The sequence below is a fragment of the Lonchura striata genome, chromosome 6, assembly GCF_046129695.1.
Source record: "Lonchura striata isolate bLonStr1 chromosome 6, bLonStr1.mat, whole genome shotgun sequence".
Classification (NCBI taxonomy): Eukaryota; Metazoa; Chordata; class Aves; order Passeriformes; family Estrildidae; genus Lonchura; species Lonchura striata.
In genome coordinates, this window is record NC_134608.1 from 27,747,461 (window position 1) to 27,767,413 (window position 19,953).

Sequence of the window (19,953 nt, forward strand, 5' to 3'; positions counted from 1 at the left end):
AAAAGCACATGCTGTTTGATATCTCATTGTAAGTGTTTGAAATACTAGTTAGCACTTAAACTTGTACTCAACTAGAAAAAACATAATTTACAACATATTTTTTAAAACCATGAATTCTACCTTCTTTAATATTTTATTATGGTTTTTTTCAGTGTAAAGTTCACTGAAAGACAAAGAAGGAATTTTATGGTTTTACCATAAAGAATGAGATAAGTTTAAATCAGAACATTTTTAAACGATTATTGCTTTAATACTAACTTTCCTTCATTCACATTTCTAAATATCAAGTAACTTCTCCAGTATATTGTCAAATTATAGTAGGCAGTAAGGACATTTCTAGAGAATTGGTCTGTGTGCCAAATACCAGTGTCAAAACCAAATGTTGTGCTCAAGGTTCCCATACGAAACTAGAGCCTACCTGAAGAAACTGGAGTGCTGAGCAGACACTTTAGTTGCTGTAAATTCAGCTATAGGTCTGGAATTTAATTTTATGCTTTTGTATAAAACTAGAGGCTACAATCAATGATTTGCATGATTTGCTCATTGTTAGTAAAATATTAACAGAGAGATATTAAGATTTGAGAAAAGCCAAACTTTCATTCTGAAAGGGCCAATTGATTTCAAAAAATGTTGAATTAAGTTTTGCAAACATATATGGGAGTAGAAATTTTTGGAGAGTGGTAAGAATGTATAGCTGCAAGGTATACATTTAATATGCCCATTTATTTTTAAGTAATTTCAATCTTATTTTAAAAGCTGTAATACTTAATGAATATTGGGAAGTATCAACAGATATCTGGTTAGTCATTACTGGCAGCATTATATGTTAGGTTCTGCTTCATTTATAATCAACTGTTTTTCATTTAAAAAGGTAAAACACTACAATACTGCATTATTTTGCACTGTAGAAATGAGTTTTGGTAATAGTAATGTATAATACATGGACGTATGTCTATGCATGTATATATGCTTATGCAGCATATATACAATAAATATTCTTTGAAAGCCAATTATTCCATTGATGTCTTTATGATGACATCATGAATAAAACATGATTTATTTAAATTTAAACACATGATATTAGAAAAAAGAGAGACATTTCAAAGAGAATGTGAAGATGGAATGACAGTATCCTTTCAATAATAAATAGTAAAATTTAAACATTGTACAGATAATTAGTGTAAGAGACTAACAGAAGACAGAATGAGAGATGTTCAGAACTGAGAAGTGCCAAAATGTGAAGCTGTAAATCCTGATTGTCTAAGTGTTTCTGAGAGCCCTGGAAAATTCTTAGAATGAATGTGCACAGAAGTTTGAGGCATGCAAACTCATCTCTTCATTTCAACCTACTTGGCCATGACTGAGTCAATAGGCTGAGTCTGACTCAATGTTTGCAGTCTACAGCTGACATTATAGACATATAAATCTAGATATGAAGTAAATATCATTTTCAGAATTTAATGCTGAACAGGAAAAGATTCTGATACTTATAATCTGTTCTGATAGCTCTCCACAGCTCGTAGAGAATTTTTTACCTATTTCATGTTTCCTTGTATCAATGAAAACTAAAACCAAAGACAAATCTTGAAATTTAGAGAACAGTGCATTGCACGTATATAAGGAGTCCATGCTGTTTTCAAAAATGTCTAAGGAGTTACTGTTTTCAGAAATGTCTATTTTATATATGTCATCAATAGTTTCATCATATAAGAAACATTGATGTGCACATCTCAAAAAGAAAAACTCTCTTGATGGATATTTGGTTTATAGTGGATTTATACCTTTCCATGAAAATTCCAAAGACTGCAAAATTGTCCAGGGAATCTTAGAACAATAAAACTTTCCATGTTACAATTAAAGTATTTTCTGTCATTTTAACTGGTTTGGACCATTCTCACAAAAGCATTCAACATAGACTTGTTCATGACAACTGCATGGGATAAGCTACTGAGAACAAAATATTTATGTGTTTTTCAACAAGAATTTTCATTTGTATCTGAACAGAGGTTGAGAGGTTAAGGTGAAAGACACATGTTCCAACTTGTCGATTTTGTTTATTTTACAGTCACAAAATCTTCCATATTTTATTAGGGATGAATCATGACCTTCTTATAATGAAATGCCTGAAAATTATGATTTCCTCAGATAAAATGAGGAAAAGGTATTATAAAATGCAATATTTTATAATACTCCCACACACAAATATTCTACATTCTTGTATATAGGTACAGACATTTTTCTCCTATCTTCTCATAACAGATATACTGCTTCTTCATTAAAATTCTTCATTTTCTCTGACTATATGGAAGATTTCAAATAATTCAGATTTAAATGAATGATGAATTAAGAGAATTGTCAATTTACTGTAGCATTAAGGACATGCCCAAAACGTACATTGACCTCTCATTGGCCCTATTCAGTTCACTTTTTTTGTCATCATAACCTCTGTAAAGATCATGGAAACCTGAAGCCATGTCCTCATTCTATGCTCCAAGCAGTTTAGCTTGTCTGAATTGCACTATGTTCACTTTTTGTAAGTAAAGTGTCCCATATTTAAGCTCATTTTTTTATTATTTTGCTTTTCCTTTTACTTCTTTCAATGATCTTTTATTGTCTAAAGTCTAGATTTCTGCCAAGTTTGTGAACTACACTTGTCAGAGTATTGCCCACAACTTTGGCTTCTTTTGTTGAAGCTGTAGAAATAAAATGAATAGTATAAAAGCTTGATGGCATCTGTGGATAGGAAACTCATTAAAAGCCTCAGCCTTCTGTTTTATTTCTAACCACATTGCCCTGTGGGATTTCAAGGTCTTGCAGGATGAAACCAGCAGGACTCATTACTTCTAAAACAATGTTTAGAGTTCTATTGGTGGTGGAATGTTCTGCCAGTCAGGTAAAAAACCTAGGCCTTTATCCTTCCTGGGACAATACCAGGCAGCTCAGAAGCTGCTTGGAAAAGTCATGCCTTTGAATGCAACTGCAGGTGTTGCTCCTAAAAGACTGTTGGTACCCTCCTATGCACCCTTCAAAGGAATAATAGAAAATTCACTTTGAGATTCAAATGGAGTCTAAGAAAATTTGAAATAATAGGAACAAACTTTTGAGACTTCCTACATTTTTCCCATGAACCTATGGACCATGACTAATACCCTGAGGGCAAAAAAACATCCTTTTTCCCTCTTACACAGGCATAGAATTAAAGGTGTCAGATAAATAAGCTTCATGACCTCACGTTGTTTAAGGCTAGCATTCAATTACTAGCAAAGACTAGTCACCACAGTGAGAAAAGAGTGTAGCATTCTGATTGCTCACATTAATTAGAAATGGTGCAAAATTTATATTGTAGAAGAATAGTAAAAAATTTTATGAAGTCTCTTCACAAAACAAATTAAAAGCATTCAGCCAAAAGTAACTAGTATTAGTATGAACAAACTGATGGATCACATTTTTTTGTGTGATTAGATAAAATTATGAGAATAATTGTAATATATGATAGATAAAAGTAAGGACCTCACAAGTGTGGAAGTGATTTAGCCTCCTAAAGTAGTTTCACAGCTGTGTTGAACAGAATTTCTTTTAGAGATTTTCCCAATAATTAGTAAGCAATGTCTGAACATTTCAATAATTTTGTGAAAATGTCTAATGCAGTAATAATTAATCAATTTTGTACACTGGCAAATATACTTATTAAATAATGTAACTCTTGAACTCATTGAAATACTATTTAAAAATTTGGTGATACAGTTATATAAAACAATGTGAATTATCTAAAATGCAAAGGATTACACATGCAAAACTTAACTGATAGACGGTATCTTATGAACTTTAAAATCTCAGCTAATACATTTTAAAGAAAAATTGTTTAAACTGCAAACTTTATAGATTATCAAGTTGCATAAAGATCAAATTCATGTAGTTCATTAAGCAGAAAGATAGGATGACACTTGAAGAGCAGAAGAGAGCTGAACAGGAGAATATCTGTCTTGTGTCTAAGAATTAGATTCCTTCAAGAATATGAGTAATGTCAAATAGCTACATTACCAACAAAGGAACTGCAGAGGTGTTCTTTTTTGAACAAGTTTCCCAGCAATAGACTTATTAACACACAACCTTATTAACCTAATGAATAAGTGTCAGTATTTAAACATTTAATATCTCAGGAATTAAACAGAAATATACTCTTTTTTTTTTTTATCAACTTTCAAGATGACTTTGCCAGAGAAACCCCATCATTGGTAAGGCAGTTTCTCCTTTTGTTTTTATTTTCTTTTTCTGACTCTACATCAGCTCCTGGAGTTCTCCTATAGTATCTCACTACTTTGAATTTTTCTATAAAACATATTGGGACATATATGGCATTCTTTTTCTATAAAACACATCAGTAAAAGTTCAATCTTGTTTCCTTATGATTTAGAGTTGCATACTCTTAATACAAGTGGGTCTAAATGGGTCATATCCTGTGAGGATTATTTGCTCAGAATATGAAGCTCTTTTGCCTATATTTACATGCGTAACAGGAAACCATAGCATTATTTCTGGTGGTAAATGAGGGAGCTGCAGACTATTGGATGAAAACAAATGATGACCCTCAAAAGAAGATACAGTTGGGAGCTTTGTGTAATTGTTTCTGCATTACTGCTCCCACAGGACCAGCTGAAGAGATTACCAACCCCAGCCAACCCCCAACTGTTTGTTGCCGTCCTCTTGCCAGAGAACACTGCCTTGCCAGATACACTGGTTAAATTACTTGTGTGATCACTCCCTAATTTATTTCAGTGTCTTGGTTAGCAAAGCAGGCAAGCAGAAACGATCTATTATTTCAATGGTTTATGCCGGCTCATTTTAATTTTAATAGCCTAGAAAGCAATCTCAAAACAGCTCAGCCAGGAAAACTAAGGATGGCAGCTACTGAAAGCAGTCTGGGGTTGGTGAACTTCAGCAACAGAAAGAGAAAATATGCTCACACCAGGCAGATTTAAACCAAGGTCCAGCAAAATATTTAGGCATCTCTGTGCTTAAAACACCTGGATTACCCTACTGATTTAAATGGGGCTAGTAATAAACTATTACCTATGACAATTATGTTATTTTTGGAAAACATATGTCAGAGGATGACATTTATTTAATATAATTTTATATATGAAAATTAAACATCTTGTTTGCATAAATCTTCTAAGCTTTTCCTGTAGTCAGTGGAAGAACCAGCTCCAGAAGGGTAATTCCCCAGCTGTCTGAGAAAGGAGGTGTCAGCTGCCTTCTGAGGATGCTCACCACAGAGGATAGTCACCCCTTAAAGTTAGAATATGCAGCCATCTCCTAGGCTGCTGCAGGTAGGCAAACTGAATTGTATCCTCTCTCTACCTTGCCAAATGGGCCTGACAACTACAGCAATGTTGTTTCTGAAAAAGCATTCTTAAATGGGACAATCATCTTCACCAATGCCATCACACCTTTACCACCCATTTTGAAAAAAATTATATAGTATCTAGCGTTCATTTAGTAGTAGAAGTCAGTATTTCATAGATATTACATACATATACATATACATATACATATACATATACATATACATATACATATACATGTATGTGATATCTATGAAAAAAAAAATATATATTTATTACTGCTATCACTTATTATTTTAACTTCCCTTATGTCAGTAGTTTCCCTGGTTTCAACTTTTAGATTCAAACATTTAGATTGCAATTAGCTTTTCTAGTAATGGACACTGTCATGCAAAACCTATAAATTTCTTGGGATTATCTGCATAGGTGCATGTAAATTAGCTACATATATGTCTTTATATATAGAGTCACATGAAAATAGACATTTTTAGAAATATAGAAATGGTATGAAATGCTTAGAGTATAGTAAAACAAATTTTACAGTCTCCATTTGAAATCTGCTGTCCATGTTTATTTAAAAATAAGTTGCCAGAAAGGATTCTAACTTTCTATGGCCTTTAGTAGTCTTTGTTCACTTTCAGCATACAAAAGTTAAAAGATTCTCTATCATCTCAGAAACTCCTTTCATAATATAGTACAGATATATATCAACCCAATATAGCACAGATCTCCCAAGTGCTTTAGTCACTTCCAGCTCAAATCCAGTGAGTTTTCCAGTTAGTTGTCAAGTTCTCAAGTGAAGGTGAATTGAAAGATTTTCAACAACTAATGAAAAACATTATAATGACAGATTAAAACTGCACAAGGATGACTTAATGAAATCCCTCTTTTGACAAGGTTCATTTGATTTCACAAAATAACAGAATCAGAGAATGGGTTGGAAGGGACTACAATAGCTCATTTGGTCCAACCTACCTGCTCAAGCAGGAGCATCCTAAAGCACATGGCACAGGATTGCATCCAGCTGGATCTCAAATATCTCCACTGCTGGAGACACCACAACCTCTCTGGGAAATCTCTTCTAGTGTTCAGCCACTTGCACAGTAAAGAAGTTCCTCACATTCATGTGGAACTTTTTGTGCATCAATTTCTGCCTGTTGCCTCTTGTCCTATTGCGTGACACCACCAAGAAGAGCCAAGAGCCTGGATCCATCCTCCTGACACCCTCCCTTCAGACACTGATAGACACTTATAAGGTCCCCACTCAGTTGTCTCTTCTCAGGGCTGAATAGGCCCAGCTGCCTCAGCCTATTGTCATAAGAGAGATGCTCCAGTATTTTAATTATCTTTGTAGTGTCCACTGGACCCACTCCAGGAGCTCCTTGTCTCTTTTGTACTGAAGAGCCCAGAACTAGACACAGCACTCCAGATGTGGCCTCAGCTGGGCTGAATAGAGGGGCTGAACCACCTCTTTTGACTGGCTGCCAATGTTCTTCCCAGTGCACCCTAGGACACCACTAACTCTCTTGCCTCACCAGGGCACACTGTTCGCTTGTGGACATCTTGCTGTGTGCCAGGAGCCCCAGGTCTTTGTCTGCAGAGCTGTTAGAAAACAGCAGCTCATCCCCCAGCCTGTACTGGAGCCTGGGGTTATTCTTGCAGGACCCTGCACCTGCCTTTGTTGAATTTCAGAAAATTCTCTGCCCATCTCTCGAACCTGTCGAGGTCCTTCTGCAGGGCTGCACAGCCCTCTGGGGTATTGACCACTCCTCCCAGATTGGTGTCACCAGTGAACTTGCTGAGGAGGAATCTGCACCTTCATCCAAGGCATTGATGAATAAGGTAAACAATACTGAGCTGCTTACTGAACACTGATTTGACACTTTCTACATTATTGCACATCCTCCAAATAAGAGGTCAGAGCTGTGCAGAGGGAGAAACTTTTCTGACAGTGGTTATTTACTCACTAGTAGAATTATCAGATCCATTCAGTAGTGGTACTATGGTATCTGGTGCTTAAGGCAGAATGACATTCTTTGTTGTTCCATCATAAAAATTACCAGACTGAAGCAGGGGGTTGATAAATGATGACAAGAGTAAAGATGCAAAACCGAAGTACATTAGAGGCTAGTTACCAAATTGTACAATGTGTACAGTCAGAACAAAAGGATGATCCTTTGCTCTGTGAGTGTATTTTAAACAGAAATTGGAAGCAGATAAATGCACACGACAAAAATGAAAGCAACAACAAAGTAGTGAGATTGGTGTGGTTCTTACACTAACAAGGGGGAATTATTTTTCCTTCTTGACAGGCTTAAGCAAGATCAGAAATTGTATTTTATAATAGCACTTTTCCTCATTCGTCAAATGAATAGTTTTAATGTATCAATACATGATGTAGGATACAATTCTAAAACCTTTCTTATGCTTTAGGAACCTGGAATCTGTGGAAGCTGCCATATGGGGGAACACCATTAGTGAGGAACACAGTTACATTAAAAATTCACAAAATACAGAGTGTTTTAGAACATGAAATATAGATGGAGTTGAGTTACTGAAAACATATATCTCTGTGGTGCAGTCTCATTCTAAATGGATGCTGATCCTTGCTCCAGGCTGTAAGTTTTCTGCAGTCAGCTGTGGATGTGATAGGACTTGCTTTTACATAATTGTTCTGTCTTATCTCTAAGCATCCCTCACTCGGACAACTTGAGAGGCATTAAGGGTGTGTGCAGATGAACGAGTTACCCTCTGAACTTATGTTTCTCATACTCTGGAAGAATTGCCTGCAACACACTTTTATGCTGCGTTGTACCACTCAGAAGAATACAAATATGGAGTAGATGACACGAAAATAGTTCATAACACCTTACATTGCTGACAAGGTATTTTTCATCTTTCCATAGCTGACATTTCCTGCTATCTCCTTCTTAAGGCCACTCTTACTCTGTTTTGGTTTGCTGGTCACAAAGTGAAAAGTAAACTTTTTTTTCTTGCTTATAATGAAGAAAAAAATTTAATCAAATTGATCAACTGGACTTGGGGTTTTTATGCCTCTACAGTCCCAAAATACTTTGCAATGATCTCTCTCAATTAATAAATCCAATGTTGATATAGATATATAGATATATAGGTATATACAGATATATAGAGAGAACTTTCTAAAATACTCATTCAGTGTTACCCATATATTGTGCAATTATAAAAAAGTTACTCCTTTGCTGAGTTACCCCTGCTCAGATAGTCAAATTAAAAATCACAGCTCTCTTAGAAATGACAAAGAACAAAAAGAGAGCATATTGGAAAGTATTAAATCATGCCGCTTAGTGGATTGATACACACAATTAAACAATTCAGGTCATAAGTGCTCATGACTATCTTGTTAACAGTAAGCTACCACACAATAATTTACAGAATGTTTTCCATCATCTCCAACCAGCTATAAAAAACTACTTCCATACTGATGGATGATGGCCTTGATTATCTCCTACCAAACGTATGTCATGCAATATGCCTATGTTTGAAATAAATTAATTTTATTATGTTATGCTTCAATACATGTCCCTTAATATCCTGAGAGGGTCAGAGCTTTGCATCAGTTTCTTCAAAGGTGCTGCAGGCACCCACACCAACCCTATTTTCTCGCTTGTTTCCTAAGTTACTGCTACTTTCTCCTTATTGGAGTCACTGATCTGCTATGCTTTTACTGACAAGGACTGAACTGACTCAATTCCCTTAACAGAGGTAGCAAGTCATGTTTGATACCTCACAGGTAGTGCTGTAAATTGATTTAATCAATAGTAAGGTGTAAAACATCTAGAGTGCAAAGAAAATATGGTTTCAAGTGTTAATAAACCTTCCTTCTTATTCAGAATGAAATCTACACACTTTTATTGCAGCTGGAGCTGTTACATTGTAGGAATAACTTTTTCTTTTTTTAAATATTTTTACCCCAGAAGCAGGGGAAATCATGGTCTGAAGGAAAAAACCAATAAAATCAAATCTGTGCTAAATTAGTTTTCATATATAGCTGCAAATATAGACTTGTCTGATCAGGAATTTTGGCATTTTAGAATGTCCTGAAAAGAAGTATGTGCCTTTTTCAGTCAATTTTTTGAAAGCAAAACTGAACTTAGAGTGTTTTTTCTTCTTGTCACATTTATTAATCATTAAAGTTTTTGACATGTTTTCTTATTATTGTTTAATAGTAATGTCAGTGTTAAACCATAATATAGGTGTATACATCTGTTGTTTACTCTGAGATGACTTACTACCATATATAAAAATTCATATTAAAAATAAGTGATAACATACCAATGAAATAATGATTTTTAAAAGCCCTCTGCCTTTGAAATACATTAATATATTTAAATAAGAAAAGAGATCACAGTTCCATATCCTACCACTGACACACAGAGAAATAAACAAAATCGAGTTGGAGAACAGGCCTGCATAACATACGGCTCAAGGACGTCCTGCAGCCTGCAGAGCATCTTTTCTAGCATGCCAGCTATTTAGCAGCAATGTGTTCTGTTAGAAAAAGCAGGGTGTGCATCCTTGCTAGGCTTTTTAACCAACCCCGTAGCTCAAAGCAGTGGATGGAACGTGTATCTCCTGGCCAGGCATGTGGGTGGGTGGGTGGACATTATTTATGGAAAGGGAAAGGCAAGAGACACTGGAGAGTCACAGCAGAAAGGTGAACTCACTGATAGCAAGGGAGGTTCTTCACTGTAACAGACAGGACCTCGTCTTAATAGAACAGATTCCAGTTGTTTACACACATGGTTCAGTAATTCCAGAATTACCCATCCTTGCCTCCATAATGCAACATCTGGATTGAGTCTAGCAAACTCTCAGGGTGAATGAATCCTCATGTCTGCATAATAAAATTTTAGACTGCCAAGGAAAAAAAAAATTGATACCACATAAGTGTTGCATGCCTAAGTTGAATGTAAAATTTCAGGACATGTAAAATCCCCTGCACTCACAACTTGCTAATAACTTTTCTTGTCATCTTTGGGTGTGTTATTACATATGGCATTTTACTGAATTATTCATTTTTTTAATAGTTGTGGTATTCTAGAAAAAGATTTAAACTTTTTGGAATCATAGTAGTATTTCAAAAAGCAGATGAACTGTATGAGCAAGAATACTCTTTCCAAATGGGGCTATCTCAGGGTGCTGAGGAATTAGATTTCCATCTCAAAGGCAGTTATCTTGATATAACAGATTACTGCTGCCAAAAGAAAAAAAGCAGTATTTTCCTGTCCTCTCATACTTCTCTCCCTCTCTCTGCCACTTTTAGTGGTTGCGAGCAGTTAAATATCATATCTCACAGAAATTGAGCCCAAGAACATGAATATACCTCTGAAGGTGGCTCCTTGGGAGTGCTCCTGAAAGCATTCTCTGTTGGAAACCTCAGACAGCAGCTTTCTCACACGGAAGTTTCTCTCTCCATGGCCCTGAATGCCACGTTTTCAGGAAGGACATAAAATCAGATGGGTAAGTGAAAGAGAACAATGCACCTCATGTATCCTTAGTGTAAGCAAATGACATATGCTTTCTTCCTTCCATTTCAGCATTTCTGTCTTCTAGAAACATTCTCAATCATGTTGTCTGCTTCGGCTGTCATGAGTAAATGCTTGTATTAGCACTTGTCCACAAAATTTAATTGTGAATTACTCTACACACATGAAAATGGCAAACACTTAAACTGGGAAGTTGGACCACATTAATTCCTCAGCCCTCCTTCTTTGACTGCACAGGCCAGGTGAAGGACCCAGTGAGGCCAGGAGGGACAAAACCTGCCACAAGAACACAAGCTTTCTGGTCTGCAGTGAGATATCAGGAAGCACACTTGCATCTTGAATTATCTTGAGAAATGCATCCTAGTGTCAAGTTACAGTATGCTAATGATGAAAAAGTCTCCTTACTAACAAAAATAATCAGAATCATCCAAGCTGTATTTAGATTAAGTCTGAAGTTAGTTATTATGTCAAAAAAAGAGTGACCCTTCAGGGAAAGACCTGGGCAGAACACAGAATTGATTAAATGAATCAAGAGACATTAACTATAATTATTATATGTTCTGCATATGACAGAAAAATCATAAATAAAAATCCAAATTAGCTATTTCCATTCTTTAGCATTGAAATAAAAAGCGTAGAGTGACAGAATTTTGTATTTCTCTGCCAATAAAACTTTACATAGTTTTTTTTGTTTACTTTCTCATACTTGATTGTTCTCTTGCTAGTGTTTCACTAACTCACTATTATCTTGACTGATAATGAAAACACCAGAAAATACAATTCCTTCCTTTCAATTCCTTCTTTTTCACTTATATTGCATTGTAATCTCACTCTGAAGTGCTTTTTTAAATAAAGTATTACACAAGAACAAAATATAATTCCAGATGCATTCATATATTCTAAAAGCTGCCTGTACAATGTAGCAGTGATATTCTATTTGCATTTTAGATTGTTTGAAAACGTCTCTACAGTTACCTTGTAAAAACTTCATACTACATGTGTTATTAGTCTAACACTGTTCTCTCATTTGAACTAAGTAGATACTGTCAGATACTAGACTGGTGAAAATAACTTCAGTGATTATGAGCTGAGTGTTTTCTATAGTCTGTTTTCCAAGCAAAATTTGTGCTGATCTATCTCTAAGGATTTAAAAATTATACATCTGATTCAGAAAAGACTTGTGCACAAGAGGTTTGCCTTTTTATCTTATTTGCATATATCTCATAAGTATGCCTAGAAAATATTACTTATTTACATTCATCTTGTTACTTCTGTATAAAGGGTGAAGACTCCAAAAGGACATGTTTCTCCAGTATAACAGGATGTATTTGTTTATTTCTGCACAGTGTTTGTGCCACTGCAGTTAAATTTGCAGCCCACATTTTGAGGATATACCACTCAATTTGAAGTTCTGATGTTGATTTTCTTATCCATATTTTTCCCCTTGAAGCAAGATGAAAAATGTTCCAGCAAAAGCATAAGAAAGCTATTTTAAGATCTTTGAAGAAAAATTAATATGTTGCGATGATGATATTTCATCTTAATCTGGCATCGCCCAGACTTGTCTCTTTCAAGGAAGGGAGGACATCTGGAAATGAGTGAAAGCCACAATAAAATAAGATTTTTTTACTGAAACTGAAATATGATGGCATAGTTGTTTCTTGACAGTTATATATTCAATGAGTAGGAATAAGTGGTATGATAAAGGTGCATGATTTATTGTTATATACTATTACATGAGCTGCACAATATTGAAAATTTACAGGGAACTAAAGTGATATTTTAGAAATAAAAATATGAAATATTCATGGAAATTCATAGCCTACAAGCAAGAAAAAAAAAAGCACCTCTAAGTAGCTAGGGAGAAATTCAGTGAACAGGGATAATAACACTGTAAATTAATATGCTTTCTTTGGTGTGATTCTGGTTCTCATATATAACGCCTAGAATATATGAAGGAAAGAAACAATTTTGGTTTGATATTTGAGTTTCATAATCTCTGCCTCTGAATGCAAAACATGAGTCTGAGTTAATTTCCACTTATTTGGGCAATGAAATTAGTAAAAATAAATATATACATATATACAAAATCTCATGTGAAACACATCTATAATTCTGGTCACCAATATTCAGAAAAGGTAAATTCAAAGTAAAAAGGAGCAAGGGGACACTAGTAGGATGAACAGATGATTGGTGAGCTGATCTTTTCTAAAGAGCATTGAAAGACCTTGCTGGTTTGTCTAACTAAGCAAAGTAAAAGTTAAAATGAAAATAATTTTTATCTGTGAATTCTTTAGCCAGGTATCAGGAGAAAGGATGAACTATTTAAGTGATGTTGGCAAAAGAGCAATCAGATATAAACTAGCCCTATGTAAATTTAGGCTAGAAATAAATAGCATTATAAACCTGACTGTGTTGGGTTTACATGGCCAGGTTTTGGTGGCAGAGGGAGATACAAGAGTAGCTTCTGTGAGCTGCCAGAAGCTTTCCCCATGTCCTGCAGAGTCAATGCCAGGTGGCTCCAGAATGGACCTGCCGCCAGCCAAGGCTGGGCCAATTAGGAATGGTGGTAACACCTCTGTGATAACATATTTAAAAAAAAAAAAAGGAAAAAAAGATATTGTGCAGATGTAATTGCTGCCAAAGAAGAGTAGAGCGCCAATATGTGAGAGGAACAGTTCTGGAGACACCAAAGTCAGTGGAAAAGGAGGGGCAGTAGGTGCTCCAAGCACCTGTGGTAAAAACAATGGTAAAGCAGCTGTGGCCCTGCAGCCCATGGACAACCATGGGGATGCAGAGATCCACCTGCAGCCCATGGAGAAGACCCAAACTGGAGCAGATGGATGCCCAAGAGCAGGTTGCCAACCCAGAGGAACCCCACACTGGAGCAGGGGAACAACTCCTCTTCCTGGGCAGCAGCCGGAGCAATGAATGATGAACTGCCTGTAACCCCATTCCCCATCTCCCATCACTACTGATGGGGGAGGAAGAGCTTTGGAAAAAGGGAGGGGTGAGGAAGAGGTATATTTTAAGATTTATTTTACTTCTCATTATCCTGCTCTGATTTTGTCAGTAGCAAAATTCAAATGATATCACCAATCTGAGTCTGTTTTGTCCATGACGGTATTTGGTGAGTAATCTCTCTCCCTCACATATCTCAAGCTATGAACTGTTGCAATATTTTTTCTTCCCCATCCAGCTGAGAAGGTGAATGAATGATGGAGTAGCTTTGGTGGATGCCTGGCATTCAGATAGGGTCAATCCACCACACTTACTGAATTGATGATCTGGACATCTCAGGATGCCATGATAAAATGACATGGAAAATAGGAATTAATTATTTAAAAGAAATCTTAAATGCTTCCAATGTGAATTTCATGCACCAGTCTTTTCTACAATGACTGAAGATATCTTTTTAGGAGCAGTGTTATTTAACAGGGCTCCCAATCACCTAAGCAGAGTTTTGTATGTCAAATTGAGACCTCCTGCTGCAGCTTTTACAATCTTGCATGATTCCAAATTTTTTTAATCTGTCCTACATCTTCCAAAATCAGGTTCCTATTTTCTGTAAAAGCCAACTGTTAGAATATAACACTTTTTTGGCTATAATAGAGATAAGATCTGTTGTCTGCATAAAATATTAAGTAATCATAAATTAGCATTGGATAAAATATTCTACTACTTAATTCTGGAAAAACGACACCCCAATCAATATAAACAACTGAGTTACAAGCTGCATTTACTCATACGTGATGATAGCAGTCATCTATGCCTGTTGCCTAAGAACTAGTTACTGCAAAGGCCTATTCTAAGGCCTTTGCCCTAAACCCTTCCCCTTAGGTCTCCTCTTTAAAACGTTGAAGATTCTTCAGAAAAGGATTTTTCTGGAATCTCAATCTCACTTTTGTGCCTGCAAAAAGTATTGGAAAGTAAGGAAGCCTTGGTTTGAGTAACACCGTCCGAAACCTATGTCAAGAAAGAGGCCAGAGTGAAGAATTGGTGTTAGATATGCACTGCCATGGCCTCTCTCTTGGGTCATAAGAAACAGAGGGAGGAGAACCCCCAGTATAGATCACTGACCATATGGCTGTGAAAATTTGTTCAATATTTTCTCAGTGTAGTCCTTGAAACACTTTGCAAAGTATCTGGTCTTGACATGCCTGTCTCATTGGCTGACGGGGTAAATGAAGCCATGCAGATGTTAACTAGCCCAGCTTCTCATTATACCTATGAACAGCCTGGTTTACTCTGTCAGTTAATACTGTCCCTAATTTATTTGATCTGAATTACTTTTAAAAGTAAATCATATGTTATTCATTATTGCTATACCTTTTTGCATTCAGCATTTCACAGAAATTTATTCTTAAATATATTATCTTGATAATATCTCTAGGACATTCAAAATTAAAACTCAGGCTGTTCCCTGGCATTTGCATCATTATCTCTTCATCCTTAAATGTATACTAGGCCACTAGAAGTAGAAGCCCAACAAATCCTATCTTTGTAGCAAGCACTGAGCATAAGTCAAGCACAGAGTCATTGAAGCAGAATGTCTGTTCAATCCAGTCAGAGGGAGACAAAATACATTTTCATCCTAATTCAATTTTTAAAGTGAAAATCATGCAATTTTCAGAAACAGAATCAAACCCCAGATATTTTTATTTGCTCCTGAAATACATAATTAAATTATTTGGTTTGAATTTTTTTTTTTTTTTTGCAACTACTTTTTCAAACAGTTTTTGTATTTGTTACACTGATGGACTGTCTTATGGAAACTATTTATGTTCATGTCTTTCATATTGTCTAAATTTTTCAAAAGCTTAGAGATCCACTGTAGGTATAGGCTCAAATACAGAACTCTGGCAGAGAATTGGTATGTTATATGGAAAATAAAAATCTTTTATTACCCAAAAAAATTCAGGTGGAATATTTCTGATTGTCTAAGGCTGAAATGGGAAAGCATAAATAAACTGTTCAATACAAAATTTCAAGTTGAAACTTACTGAAATGCTGATATTCCATCTTTTTATTCTAATACTGAATTTTTAACATTTCCACTGCTCTAGGAATTCAATATCAAGTTCTGCCATCCACATACCTGTGAATTAAGGACTTAGGGTATATATTTCTAAATGTTTATGCAGGCATTTTATGGCTGTTGATGTACAGGCCTCTTAATATCTTGATAATTTCTCACATATTTCTATCAGAAATTTAATAATCCTTTGCTATCTGTGCTAGTGTGTGTGGCAAGCACATTTCTCTCTGTGCACCTCTATGAAAAATCCTGAGAGACAGAGAAATGTGCTTGCCACAAGTGTGTTGCTATGCTCAGATATATTCAAGGTTTCAACGTAGCTCTACTTCCCTTCTGTGGATTCTACTCATAGATTTATCTACCTTCATGTCCTACTAGCCTTACAAATTCTCCTCATAAGTGCCTCATAAGTCTCCTCAATACCAGTCCAAGTTAATTCTTCTCCTTCATTCCATTTCCACTGTCAGAGAGCAGATTCACAAACAGGAGCATCAGATTCATGTTACAAATAAAACACTAAAGATTCTGCCACTTTCTTAGAGCAGATTTCTGAGTGATGCAATAGATCTCAGTGTTGGCAAGATTTTCTTTAATAATCTACATTGTAGTTTTATTTGATAGCCATTGATTAAATAGCCCATTTGACCTCCATATAAAGTATTTCTGTCACTGAATAACCATAACCAGTTACTAACTCCCTGATATTTCTTCTAGTTCAAGGGATGTATTCTTTCTTGACAAAAGGGCAATGTTATGGAAGGTGGTGAAAAGTGAAAAAGAGGGTTGTTCCCTACTGAAAAAGACAAGTTATTTTAAATTGCAAGGAAAACATAATTATAGATAATTACCACAGATTACATTTTCTACATACATGCACTAATTAAATCACCTATTAGAATTATTTTTTTATAGATTTTTAAAATTTCTATATGGTATTACATGTGATAAATCAAATACACAATAAATGAAAAATGACAGCATCTATCAAAATTGCCCTCAGAATAATTTAAATCTTGATAAATATGATAAAAAAATTCCCAGAGTATTGAGAGAGAAAAAGTAATAGTCTTTATCTACCTCCAGTCAACCATGAAGTTAACTTAATAAACACAGAAGTTTTAGTTCCAAATATATTTTATTATTCATTACTATGACCTTTAGCTGATAGAAAACAGTTCATATCATTCCTGTGTTATTATAGGTCAGGTCTTAATAATTATACAAAACATGTATGAAAGAGTAAAAAATAGAGAAGAAAACAATACAGTTTTTATTTATGATGTATGGAATCACTAGTGTTTATTTAAACAATGCAAAAAGCCATAGAAACTGAATTTAGAGTGTATTCTATAGCAGACTAAATTACCAAACTCACAGAGAACACAGCCTTGTACCTTTTACAGAATTTCAAGGTTGGTACCCAGGGATGGAGGAAAGATAATGTCTCATACATTCCCCTCAATTTTTGCCAAATTCACTGGCATGTGATGGCTAAAATGAAGCATTCTACACTTTCAGAAGCCTCTTGAGATAAACATTCTCCTCACATGTCAACATATCATCAGAGGTTCATATTTTTAATTATCTCCTTTGACTAGCTTGGTGATCATCTTGTTGATTTAAAACAATGGTACTTCTGCAGGCAACCTGGGAAAGAAAAATAATTAATTCTACCAATCTATCAACATTTTCTTCTTAAAACAATAATTCTTAAAACAAAAAGATATAACCACCTTCTCCTCTTCCATCATGGCTCTTCAAAACTTCCCTAATATTATAGATTGTTTGGACTGAATCTGCAAAATCAGCAGCATCACTCTGGTACTTTCTGCCTTAAGTTCTTTTCTACATGCTTATTGCAATAGTGTTTTTCAGGCTCAAGCTGGTTTTGGATTAAATCCCTAATTTCTCACTTCCAAAAGTAACAGTAATGATTTCTCCTATCTGGCTAATGACAATTTAGCACTGTCACCATGTGAGATATTGCATCCTTGTTGTCCTGTTTCTGCCAAAAATTTTATCATAAGTGCAATAGAATAAGAGGCTTCTTTTTATGTTGGAGTACCTAACAGCTGTCTATTTTGATCATAGGACTGATTCTTCAAAGCCTCCAACTTTTTCACAAACAGCAATCTAGTTTTAATTAATATGTTTGCAGAGAAACTTGGTATAATAGTAACTGAGAGTCCTGCTAAATCACACATTTTGAATTTTTTCATCATGAATTCCCTGGGGTTCTGAGGTCTAGATGCTGAGTTACTTTGGACACACACATAGTGTAACTTAGTGAAATCAGGTACATGAATATATATCACCAGGAGTTGGAGACTGAAAGCTTTGCATTTAAATTGCAAATGTGCTGTTTCTGTCATTTCTCCTAAGAAATTCTCTCCTGTCTGCATAGTACTGAGGCCCAAAATTTGGGTCCGAACCAGTCTACTGCAGTACAAATTCTAGTGCTCAAAGAAGGAATATTCAATCAGTGCCCCTGGAATAGAAGGGATAAGGACAGACAATCCTGTGTCAGCTTGTAGCAACAACTCTTCTCATTTGTTCTAACACCTGCAATTTAACTGGAGGAGATCGTGGCAGCTCTATTTCCTACTTTACTGAGCACTAAATAAAAGGAGCAGTGGTGTCCAAGTAGCAGTGCCTCTGGCACAAGTCTAGCACAGAGACCACACGATCACTTTTTTTGTCTGAAAGTGATGAGGCAAAAGGATGGCAGAGAAGATAACCTGTCTGCATTAGTGGTGTGGAAGCCAAGAAAAAAGCATTACAGCAAACAGTAACTTAGCCTAGTTGTGGATTAACAATGGTGATCACTGCTGGTAATAGCATCTCTAATGTCTCCTACTCCATAACTTCTTTCACTCCTAATAATGTCAGTCATTTCTTTCACCAGAGAATTTCAAATGTAGTATCCCCCTTGTCACCTTGTATTTCAACTCAACACATTCCTGTTTCATCCCCAGCATACACTAATATCTCGGTATGACTTTAAGCTTTATTTTACACACAGCTATGACTGTTTAAACCCAGTCCCAGAATACCATTATTGAATATCATCACAATTTTTTTCTCCAGATTCCTTCCATAAGGACTACACAGGGGGAAAAAAAACCCTCTCACTAGCAGGCATAATTAATTTTTTGTTTGTTTTTAAAATAATCAGCTAATTAGTGGTGTGACACAGTTCATTTGTGACTTTAAAAATATTTATGATTCTTTATGATTTGATTCTATGCTTTGGAGGAAAATAACTTCACAGTCTTCAGAGTGTAAAGCATTGCCAATTTTCTTAAAAATATTTGGACTGCTGGACTAAACCTGCCTTAATAACTGGCAGTCCATGATCCAGATCAGTCTTGGGCATAGGAGGAGTCAGAGAATAAAGTAAGCCTAGGAATATCTTCTTCTGCTGGATATGCTTGGTAAGTTTGAAAAATATAAAAACGTCTTGGGATTTCTCTATCTCTTTACACCACTGCAGCAGTAAGTGATGGAAAAGGAACAAAATCTGGGCTGTGAAAATGAAACTCCAGGTTAAGTCATCAAAGTGCAGGTGTTTTAACATTATTTCTAATATTAGATAATATTTACCACTAAAAAAATCCTCCTATATATCCAAATCATAGCAACATTTTAAAATATTTTTTTAAAAATATATATATCCTCCAACCCTTTCCTTCTACAGACACAATTACTTAATCCAGCATGATGGTGACATAAACTTTAATTTATGTCCTTGTAAAGCTACTCCTCAAAAAGATGAATACCACTTTCGAATAAAATAAAATGAAATAAAATAAAATAACCCAAATAAAAAAAACTACTGTCATTATAATACCTGCAGAGTGATACCACTAACAGACCTGACTGTTTGTTTCTAAGGAAGAACAGCTGTGCAACAGACTGTCTGAACAGTTCCTATTACAGAATGCAACATGGATCACTGACACAAAGGAAGCACTACACCAGCTGGCTTTCTGTCTTAGAGCATTTCTATTCCTAGATGATTTACCTGTTCTCAGCCCTGTCA

At 35.4% G+C, this 19,953-nt stretch overlaps 2 long non-coding RNA genes across 2 annotated transcripts in view; one reads left to right on the forward strand and one right to left on the reverse strand.

Annotated features, from left to right (window-relative positions):
* LOC116183731 (uncharacterized) overlaps nt 1-10,745 on the reverse strand; it is a 118,802-nt gene extending 108,057 nt beyond the window's left edge. The window contains exon 1 of the long non-coding RNA XR_004148412.2: nt 10,711-10,745. This is a non-coding gene — a long non-coding RNA (uncharacterized LOC116183731). The remainder of the gene's footprint in view (nt 1-10,710) is intronic.
* The window catches only part of LOC110475296 (uncharacterized), a 170,957-nt gene that overhangs the window by 25,466 nt on the left and 125,538 nt on the right, over nt 1-19,953 (forward strand). The window lies entirely within an intron of this gene.